Here is a 12,300-nt window from a genome sequence, read left to right on the forward strand (position 1 = left end):
TCTAAATTGGCAAGGAAGAGGTACAATTTTCGCTATTAGCAAATGACATGATACTTTATGTAGAACCAGAAAGACACTACCAACATATGGGTAGAATTGATATATGACTTAAGTAAAGTCACAAGATACAAAATGAATGTACAGAAATCCATTGCATATCTATACACAAATAATGAAGCAACATAAATAGAAATTAAGGAATCAGCCCAATTTACAATTGCACCAAAACCAAAAAATATCTTGGAATAAACCTTACCAAAGCAGTGAAAAAACTGTTCTCTGAAAAGTATAAAACATTGAGGAAAGAAATTGAAGATGACAGAAGGAAATGGAAAGATATTCCATTATATGGACCGGAAAAACAAATAATTCTAAAATATTTATACTATCCAAAGGTACTTACATATTTAATGCAATCTCTATCAAAATACCAACCACATTTTTTTCATAGAACAAGAAGAAACTACCACAAATAATGAAAACAATTTTGAAAAAGAAAAGCAAAGCTGGAGACATCACAATTCTAGACTTCAAATTATATTAAAGAGCTGTCTTAATCAAAACAGTATGGTACTGACAGAAATGTAGACATGTAGATCAATAGAACAGAATAGAAACCCAGAAAAGACCCCACAAGTATATTAATGCTCAATTAATATTAGAAAAAAGAAATGAATATCCAATGGGAAAAATACAGTCTGCTCAACAAATGGTGTTGGGAAAAGTGTACAATTACATGCCAAAGCTTGAACCTAGACCTTTCTTATACCACAAATGAAAATAAGTTAAAACCTGATTAAATACCTAAATGCAAGACCCTAAACCATAAAAACCCTAGAAGAGAGCACAGGTAGAAGTGTCTCTGACATTGACCATAGACGCATTTTTCTAGATATGTCTCCTGAAACAAGGAAAAAAAAAACAAAAAGAAACTATTGGGACTATATCAAAATAAAATGCTTCTCCACAGTAAAGTAAACAATCAACAAAACTAAAAGGCAAACTTCGGAATGGATGAAGATATTTTCAAATTACATCTGATAAAGGGTTGTATCCAAAATATATGAAGAACTTATGCAAGTCAACACCCCCAAAACATCCAATTAGAAAAAGGGAAGAAGAAATGAACAGATATTTTTTTGAGGGAGACATAAATATGGCCAACAGTCGCATGAAAATATGCTCAACATCATTAATTATCTGGGAATTGCAAATCAAAACTACAATGAAATATCACCTTGCACCTGTCAGAATGGCTTAAAACAAAACACAAGAAACAAGTGGTGGCAAACATGTGGGGAAAATGGAACCTTCTTGCACACTTGGGAATGGAAAAGAGTGCAACCACTCTGGAAAACACTGTTCATATTTCTCTAAAATTTGAAAATAAAAGTACCCTTATGATCCAACAATTGCACTACTAGACATTTATTCACAGAATGCAAAAATTCTAATTAAAAGGCATCGATGCATCCCAGTGTTTACAGCATCATTGTCAGCATTAGCAAAACTACGGATGCAGCCCATGTGTCCATCACCTAATGAATGGGTAAAGATGAAGTTATACACACACACACACACACACACACACACACACAATTGAATATTAACAAAAAAAGGAAAGAAATAAATCTTTCCATTTGCAGTGACATGGATGTAGCTAGCAGGTATAATGGTAAGTTATCTATGTCAGTCAGATAAAGACAAATACCATATTATTTCACTCATGTGAAACTTAGCAAACAAAATAAATAAGCAAAAAGACAAAAAAAGGAGACAGAGGCATACCATGAAACATACCCTTAACTATAGAGAATAAACTGATGATTATCAGAGGTGAGATGAGTGGGGAACTGGGTTAAATTGATGATTAGGATTAAAGAGGGCACTTGTCATGAGAACCTAGTGTCCTATGGAATTTTTGAATCAGAATATTGTGTACCACGAACTAACATTACACTGTATGTTAACCTCAACTTAAATAAAAACTTTAAGAAAACTAAAAGCATCAAGGCAAAAGAAGACAGTTACAAACACTGGAAACTCCATAAGATTATCAGATTTCTCAACAGAAATTGTTCCAGCCAGAAGGGAGAAGCAAGATATTCAAAGTGCTTAATGGGAAAAAATATGCAGCCAAGGGTATTCTATTCATCAAGGGTATTGTTCAGAATAGGATGAGAGGTAAAAAGTTTACCAGTCAAATAAATACTGGAGTTCATGACCACTAAACCAGCCCTACCAGAAATATTAAAGAGGACACTTTGCTTCAAAAGGAAAGGCCAAAAAATGACAGTATGAAAGTGGAAAGCAAAATAGCAGTAAAAATAAATATTTTTGTAAAAAATCAGTCAAGGAAATAAAAACTAAAAGGATGTAAAATATGATAACATATACCAAAACATGGGGAGGAGAGCAGTGAATTATGCATTCAAACTTAAATGATCAACTTAATATAGACTGCTATATGTGAAAGAGGTTATATACAAACTTAATGGTAACCAAAAATCAGAAAACAATAATAGATATACAAAGAGTAAGGAGAAAAGAATATAAGTATGACATTAAAGGAAACCAGCAAACCATGAAAGAGAAAAAGTAGAATGGATCAGAAAAAACTTCAGAAACAACCACAAAACAAGAAATAAAATGGCAATAAATACACATCTATCAATTATTACTTTGAATGTAAATAGACTTTCAATCAAAAGACATAGGGAAACGGAATGGATAAAAGAACAAGGACTATCTATTTGTTCCCTACAGGATGTTCATTTCTGACCTAAAGACACCTACAGATTGAAAATGAGGTGGGGCGCCTGGGTGGCGCAGTTGGTTAAGCGTCCGACTTCAGCCAGGTCACGATCTCGCGGTCCGTGAGTTCGAGCCCCGCGTCGGGCTCTGGGCTGATGGCTCAGAGCCTGGAGCCTGTTTCCGATTCTGTGTCTCCCTCTCTCTCTACCCCTCCCCCATTCATGCTCTGTCTCTCTCTGTCCCAAAAATAAATAAACGTTGAAAAAAAAAAAGTCAAAATGAAAATGAGGGATGAAGACACATTTATCATGCAAATGGATGTCAAAAGAAAGTTCAGCAGCAATACTTCTATCAGACAGAATAGTTTTTAATATTTTTTTTTTAAATTTTTTTTTCAACGTTTATTTATTTTCGGGACAGAGAGAGACAGAGCATGAACAGGGGAGGGGCAGAGAGAGAGGGAGACACAGAATCCGAAGCAGGCTCCAGGCTCTGAGCCATCAGCCCAGAGCCCGACGCGGGGCTCGAACTCACTGAGCGCGAGATCGTGACCTGGCTGAAGTCGGACGCTTAACCGACTGCGCCACCCAGGCGCCCCTAGTTTTTAATATTTTTAATGTTCATTTATTTTTCAGAGAGAGAGACAGCGTGTGAGCGGGGGAGGGACAGAGAGAAGGAGATACTGAATTCAAAGCAGGCTCCAGGCTCTGAGCTGTCAGCACAGAACCCAATGTGAGGCTCAAACCCACGAAATGTGAGATCATAACCTGGGCTACAGTTGGACGCTTAACTGACTGAGCCACCCAAGTACCTCCAGACATACTAGTTTTTAAACCAAAGACTGTAACAAGAGACAAAGAAGGATGCTATATAATAATAAAAAGGAGAATCCAAGAGAAAGATATAACAATTGTAAATATTTTTGCACCCAACATGAGCGACCCAAATATATAAAATTGTTAATGAAAACATAAAGTAATTAACAAAAACAACAACAACAACAACATAGTATGGGACTTTAACAGCCCATTTACATCAACGGACAGATCATCTAAACAGAAAATCAAGGAAACAATGGTTTTGATGAAACATTGGACCACTTGGATTTAACAGATATACTTGGAACATTCCATCCTAAAACAAAAGAATATACATTTTTTTCAGATACACATGGATCATTCTCCAGAAAGGATCATACATAGGGATACAGTATAACTATCAACACATTAAAAAAAGTCATACCTAGCGTCTTTTCTGAACTCCACACTATAAATCTGGAGATCAATCATCCCAAACAATTTGGAAAAACTACAAATAAATGGAGGTTAAATAACATGCTATTAAACAATGCACCAGCTAACCATGAAATCAAAGAAGAAATAAAAATTTACCTGGAAACAATACATGAGTGCTGATTCATAGGGGCACATTGTACCTCAATGTTTATAGCAGTGCTTTCAACAATAGCCAAATTATGGAAAGAGCCTAAATGTCCATCAACTGATGAATGGATAAAGAAGGTGTGGCTTACATATACAATGGAATGCTACTTAGCAATAAGAAAGAATGAAATCATGCCATTTGAAGCAACGTGGATAGAACTGGAAGGTATAATGCTAATGAAATAAGTCAGGGAAAAACATATATCATATGAAGACCATGGGGGAAAGAAAGGCGGAAAAATAGTTACAAACGGGGGCGGGGAGGCAAACCATAAGAGACTCTTAAATAAAGAGAACAAACTGAGGATTGATGGGGGTGGTGGGGGAGGGGGGAAATGGGTGATGGGCATTGAGGAGGGCACTTGGTGGGATGAGCACTGGGTGTTGTATGTAAGCAATGAACCACGCGAATCTACCCCAAAAACCAGAGCATACTTTACACACTGTATATTAGTCAATTTGACAATAAATTATATAAAAATAAATAAATAAAATAAAATAACATTTTTCACAGTTTAACCTAATATAAGGATATGTCTTAAAAACCAGTGGCATGTTATAGTTTAATTGGCAGCATTTTTTTTCTTAGTGGTACATAAAGTAATAGTGTCTTAAAATTAATGACATCATAGTTTTGATAGAAACTGGTATATTCCGCGTATTTTTGTGATGACACATTAAAATTATGTTTTTATAGATTTTTTTGATATTGTGAAGAAATGTTTGTGATATAATTGTATGTGGGAAAAGAGCAGATTACAAAATTAACAAGTGGTATATGGACCGTATAAAACTATGTTAATGCATTAAGACACTGTGGCCAAAGAATGCAAATTAAATAAAAGAACAATGCAATACCTTTAAAAATTTTACCTGGAAACAAATAAAAATGGAAACGCAATTGTCCAATATCTTTGGGATGAAACAAAAGCACTTGTGATTGGTAAATATGTAGCAATACTGGCCCACCTCCAGGAATAAGAAATATAAAATAAAAAACCTGACCTTACACCTAAAGGAGCTAGAAAAGAGACAAAAAACAAATCCCCAGACCAACGGAATTAATGAAATAATGAAGATCAGAGCAGAAATAAATGATATAGAAACTAAACCAAAAAATCTGTAGGAAAAAAAAAAACAAATAAACCAGGAGTAGGTTGATTGAAAAGATAAGTAAAATTCTTAATCCTCTATCTAGACTCATCAGAAAAGAAATATAAAGTACACAAATAAATCAAATTATACATGAAAGAGCATAGAAAACCAACAGTACAGAAATACAAACAGTTGTAGGAAAATACTATGAATATATATATATATATATATATATATATATATATGTATATATATGCCAACAAATTGGGCAACCTAAAAGAATTTGATAAATTCCTAGAAACATATAACCTACCAAAACTAAAGCAGGAAGAAAGAGAAAATTTACATATACTAATTGCTAGCAAGTAGATTATATCCATAATAAAAAAGCTCCCAATGTACAAAAACCAGGACCAGATGGCACTGCAGGCAAATTCTACCAAACATTTAAAGAAGAGTGAATACCTTCTTCTTCTCAAACTATTCAAAATTATATAAAAGGAAGAAAAACTACCAAATTTATTCTATGAACCCAGCATCACCCTGATATTAAAACCAGAAAAGACACCACAAACAAAAGACAACTACAGGTCAGTATCTCTGACGAACATAGATGCAAAAATCCTCAACAAAATGCTAGCAAATTAAATTCAGGTATACATTAAAAAAATCATTCCCCATGATCAAATGGGATTCATTCCATGCATGCAAGTGTGGCTTAATATTTGCAAATTAATTGACATAATACATCACATCAGTAAGAGAAAGGATAAAAGCCATGTGATGATTTCAATAGAAGTAGAAAAAGCATCTCAGCAAGTACAACATCCATTCATTATAAAAGCCCTCAACATCGTAGGTTTAGAGGAAACATAACTCGGCATAATAAAGGACATGAACTGACAATGAAGATCATAATCAGTGTGGAAAAACTAAGAGCATTCCCCCTAAAGTCAGGAATAACACAAGGACGTCCATTCTCACGACTTTTATTAAACACAGTAGTGGAAGTCCTAGCCATAGCAGTACCTATACTCTATACAGGAAACCCTTAATACTCCACCAAAAAAAAAAAATACTAGAACTGATAAATGAATTCAGTAAATTTGCAGTATATAAAATGACTCTACAGTAATCAGTTCCATTTCCATACACCAATAATGAGGCAGCAGAAAGAGAAATTAAAACATTCCTATTTAGAATTGCAATGAAAATAATAATTAGGAGAAAACCTAACCAAACAAGTAAAAGGTCTATACTCTGAAAACTATAAAACAATAATGACAGAAATTGAAGATTACACAAAATAATAGATGGATATTCAATCCTCATTAGAAAAACAAATATTGTTAAAATGTCTATCCTGTCTAAAGCAATTTACAGATTTAATGAAATCCCTATCAAAATACCAACATCTTTCTTTTTTCAGAGCTAGAACAAACTATCTTAAAACTTGTTTGGAATCACAAAATACACTGAATTGTCAAAACAATTTTGAAAAAGAAAAACAAAGCTAGAGGTATCACAATTTCAGGCCTCAAGTGATATAACAAATCTGTAGTAATAAAAATAGTATGGTACTGGCACAAAAAGAGACACATAAATAAATAGAACAGAGTATAAACTGGATGAATACACACACAATTATATGGTTAGTCTTTGACAAAGCAGGAAATAATACCCTAAGGGAAAATAACAGTCTCTTAAATAAATGGTGTTGGAAAAACCTGTTAGCTACATGCCAAAGAATGAAATTGGACCACTTTCTTAGAACATAAACCAAAACAAACTCAAAATTGATTAAAGACATGTGAGACCTGAAACCATAAATTCCTAGAAAAGAACACTGACAGAAATGTCTCTGACATTGGCTGTAGCAACATTTTTTAAGATTATGTCTTCTGAAGAAAGGAAAATAAAAACAAAAAGAAACTATTGGGACTATATCAAAATAAAAAGCTTCTGCACAGTGAAGTAAATAATCAATAAAACTAAAGGCAAACTTTGGAATCAGAGAAGATATTTGCAAATGACATATCTGATAAATGGTTTGTATCCAAAATATACAAAGAACTTATGAAACTCAGCACCCTCCCTCCAAAAATTCCAATTAAAAATGGGGAGAAGAAATGCACAGGTATTTCTTCGAAGGAGACATACAGATGTCCAACAGGCACATGAGAAGATGCTCAACATCACCCATTGTCAGGAAATTGCAAATCAAAACTACAATGAGATATCACCTCACACCTGTCAGAATAGCTAGAAATAAAAACACAAGAAACAACAAGTGGTGGCAAACATGTGGGGAAAATGGAACTGTCTTGCACTCTTGGTGGGAATGCAAAATGTTTCAGCTACTGTGGAAGACAGTATGTAGATTCCCCCTAAAATTAAAAAAAAATAGAAGTACCCTATGATACAGTAATTTCACTAATGGGTATTTACCCAAAAGAGACAAGCCAAGAAAAAGACTCTTAACTATTGGGTACAAGCTGATGGTTACTTGAGGGGAGGTGGGTGAGAGAATGGGTGAAATATTTAATGGGTATTAAGGAAGGCATTTGTTATGATGAGCACTAGGTGATGTATAGAATTGTTGAATCACTATATTGTATACCTGAAACTAATATAATGTTGTATGTTAAGTATACTGGAATTAAAATGAAATAAATTGCATGATCATATGAATATATGCAGAATAATTATTTGACAAAATTAAAAACTTTTTTATGCTAAAAATATTCAACAATCTAGGAATAGAAGAAATTACTTCAAAATAATAAAGGCTCATAGAGGAAAAGCCCACAACCAACATCATACTCACTGGTAAAGACTATAAATTTTTCTCTTAAGATGAGGAACAAGTCTTTCATCCAGCATGATATTTGAAATTTTAGCAAGGGCAATCAGTAAACAAATCAAACAAACAAAAACAAATGAAAACATGTATCCAATAGAAAAGAAAGAAGTAAAATTATCTCTCTTAGATGCCATGATCTTATATGTAGAAATTCTGAAGATTTTACACACACACACACACACACACACACATACTGTTTGAACTAATAAATAAGATATATTGCAAGATATAAAATCAACATACAAAAATTAGTTGTATTTCTGTAAAATAACAACATAGAATCCAGAAATAAATTTACAAAGTAATCTTATTTACCATAGCATCAAAAATAATAAAAGACTACCAAACATTTGAAGAAGAAATTATACAAGTTCTCTACAATCTGTCTTTGAGAGGATAGAAATAGAAAATATACTTCCTAACTCATTTTATGAGGCCAGCATCACCCTCATACCAAACAACACAAATAAATGACCAGAAAACAAATTACAGACAAGTATCTCATGAACGTGGATGCAAAGAATATCAGCAAAATACTAGCAAATTGAATCCAACAGTACATTAAAAATTTTTCACTATATATCAGTGGAATATATTCCTGTAATGCAAAGATGGTTCAACATTTAAAAACCAAGTAGGGTAGGGGTGCCCGGGTGACTCAGTCAGTTAGCATCCAACTTCGACTCAGGTCATGATCTCACAGCTTGTGAGTTCAAGCCCTGTGTCAGGCTCTGTGCTGACAGCTCAGAGCCTGGAGTCTGCCTCAGATTCTGTGTCTTCGTCTCTCTCTCTCTGCCCCTCCCCAGCTCGGGCTCTGTCTCTCTCTCTCAAAGATAAATAAAAATTAAAAGAAAAAAAAACAAGTAGGGTAAACCATCACCTTAGCAGACTGAAAAAGAAAAACATCACATGATAATATCAATGGATATGGAGAAAAATATTGAGAAAATCCAACACCATTTCATGATAAAAACCTTCAGTAAACTAGAAATAGAGGGGAATATTCTCTACTTGATTAGACAATCTGCAAAAACCTACCAAGTGCGTCATATATAATGGTAGAAACTTAAAGCTTTTTCACTAAGATCATGTACAAGGCAAGGATATCCCCTCTCACCACTCCCTTTCAACATCACATAGTAAGTTATTATTTAGTATAATAAAGCAACATTAGAAAAATAAATGGTATGCTAATTGGGAAGAAAAATTGTCTTTGTTTGCAAATATCATGAGCATCTATGTAGAAAGATCAAAAGAATAAAATAACAAAAAAAAGCTCTTGGAACTAATAAGCAATTATAACAAGGTTGCACGATATTAGGTTAATATATATGTCAGTTGCTTTTCTATATACCAATGATGAACAAGTGTGATTTGAAATTTAAAATACAATATCATTTACTTTAGCACTCCTCAAAAGGAAATACTTAGGTATAAATGTAATAAAACATGTGCAAGATCTGTGTGAGGAATACTACAAAATTCTGATAAATGAAATCAAAGTAAATGGAGAGATATTCCATGTTAATGGATAGTATGACTGAATATATTCAAGATGTCAGTTCATCCTAAATTGATGTATAGATTTATCACAATCCCAAATAAAATCCCAGGAAGTGCTTTTTAAATGACAACAAACTGATTCTAAACTTTATACAGAGAGGCAAAAGACTCAAAAGAACCAACACAATACTGAATGAAGAACAACGCTGGTATTTGATGTCAAGACTTAGTATAAAGCTGCAGTAATCAAATGGTGTATTGTGAAAGAATAGATGAAGTTCAATGAAACAAAATACAGAATCCAGAAACAGACAACTATAAATATAGTTAACTGATCTTTGACAAACAAGGAAAGTCAATACCATGGAGTAAAATAGGCTCTTCAATAAATGGTTCTGGAAAAGTGGACATCCACATGCAAAAAGGAAGAAAGAAAGAAAGAAAGAAGAAAGAAAGAAAGAAAGAAAGAAAGAAAGAAAGAAGAAAGAAAGAGACAGAAAGAAAGAAAAAAGAAAGAAAATAAATCTAGATACAGACCTTACACCATTCACAAAAAAATTAATTTCAAATGTATTATCAAGTTCAATGTAAGGCACAAAGCTATAGAAATTGTAGAATATAGGATAAAATCTAATTACCTGGCACATGGTGATGACTTTTTAGATGCAGCACCAAAGACATGATTCATAGGCACATACACACAAAAATAATTGATAAGCTTGAATTGATTAAAATTAAAAATTTCTGCTTTGCAAAATAAAGTATCAAGAGTATTAGAAACCAAGCCACAGGAAGGAAGATCAAAACATGGTACCGTAGGAAGACCCTGAATTCACCTCTTCCAAAAAATACACCAAATCTGCAGTTATATATGGGTCATTTCCCTCTGAAAAAGATCTGAAAAGTAAAGGAATTGTTCTCCATAACAAAAGATGAAAGGACAATATTGAAATGAGTAGGAAAAGTAGAGATACAGTCTTGCAAAAAATCCATCCTTGTCATGATGACAAATAAGGAATAATTCACCAAACAAGCGCCTTTCCCAGGAGAGTGAGGAATTGGTGCCCTATCTTAGACACCCTGCCCCCTAGGATCTGTTCCAGAAAGATGAGACCCCAGAACATCTAATTTAGAAAACCAATGAGGCTGATATTCAGGGACTCCAAAGTGCTATAACAAACTTCATTTCCCATCTTGTAGGGCTTGCATGTTATGTTGCTCACCCTAAGACCCAGTGAAAAAAAGAGTAGCTTGAAACATATCTAGGCTGTATGGGAGGGAGATTGATTTGTTGACCTTGGGGCATCAACTAGAGGTTGGGGAATAGTTGTGATGCTCCCCAAAGATGGAGGAACTGTTGGATGCCCTTGTTGCACTCCCCACACAGCCTGCAAGCATAGGGAAATGAACTTGGACACACTACCCTCCTACTGCCTTGCTGGTACAGTGGGGGATTGTGATTGAGCCTTGACTGAGGCCAGAGAGCATGACCAGTGTGTTCTCTCACTCCCTGGCTGAAGCAGGCAAACTTCCATGGTTGTGGAGTTCTCTCACACTCTAACTGAAGTCTGTGAGTGTGGAAGGTTACAACTCTCCTCTGCTATCAAGCATGAGTGCATACAGCATTCTCTTTCTCCCAGCCTGAGGGCAGTGCACACACATAGACAAGCACTACTCTCCTGCTGTATTGCTGAAGCCTGCAGGTATATTGAATCAAGACCCTTTTCCACTGCCATTTTGTTTATTTTTTAAATGTTTATTTATTTATTTTGAGAGAAAGAGAGAGAACATGAGCGGGGGTGGGGCAGAGAGAGAGGGAGAGAGAGAGAATCCTAAGCAGGCTTTGCTCTGTCTTCCTAGAGCCTAACACAGGTCTCAATCCCACAACTATAAGATCATGACCTGAGCCAAAATCAAGAGTCAGATGATGAACTGACTGAACTACCCAGGAGCTCCTCCCACTGTCATTTTAAAGCCAGTGGGCATGCCCCATCCCCATCAATTTCCAGCTGCCTTGCTAAAGACAAAAGACATACACAATTCACAGAGAGGACACCTCTCATTAATTCATCAGACCCTGATGGTAATGAGGACTGGAATTCCAGAGCTCCACAGGCGTGTAACAATCAGAAAGATACTTATTGGCAGGGCACTCTCCCAGGGTACTGCACAGACAGCACACTAATACAGAATTCCACTCTTCTTTTGAAAAAAGGCCTTCATACTTAGCCTGAAACTTTAGCCTGGGGGACAGGCTTTTGGTTTTTCACACATTTATACATTAAGTATGCAATCCCAGCAAACATAAGTAGGGATACACTATCTTTGTGCAAGGCCTTTACCTCACTACAGCCCAACAAGTCTCTTCAGAAAGAAGATTATACATTTGACCGGACTCCCAATTTTTCCAACTGTCATTTAGAGACACCTCCCGGTCTGGTTAGGAGGCCAACAGGGATTATGATGTGGTTCCACAGGATTGCATATGTTTGTATACTTTAGAAGCTGTACCATTAGGGTCTGGCTTCCAATCACCCTGAAATTAGGTGGTAAATGGTATCTCTCTGCTTCATCACTGACGGGTCCTGACACACTCGGCAACACGGGCATATCAAGAATGAATTAGGCAGTTTAGACAATGAC

This window comes from Lynx canadensis, chromosome X (genome assembly GCF_007474595.2).
Source record: "Lynx canadensis isolate LIC74 chromosome X, mLynCan4.pri.v2, whole genome shotgun sequence".
Lineage (NCBI taxonomy): Eukaryota > Metazoa > Chordata > Mammalia > Carnivora > Felidae > Lynx > Lynx canadensis.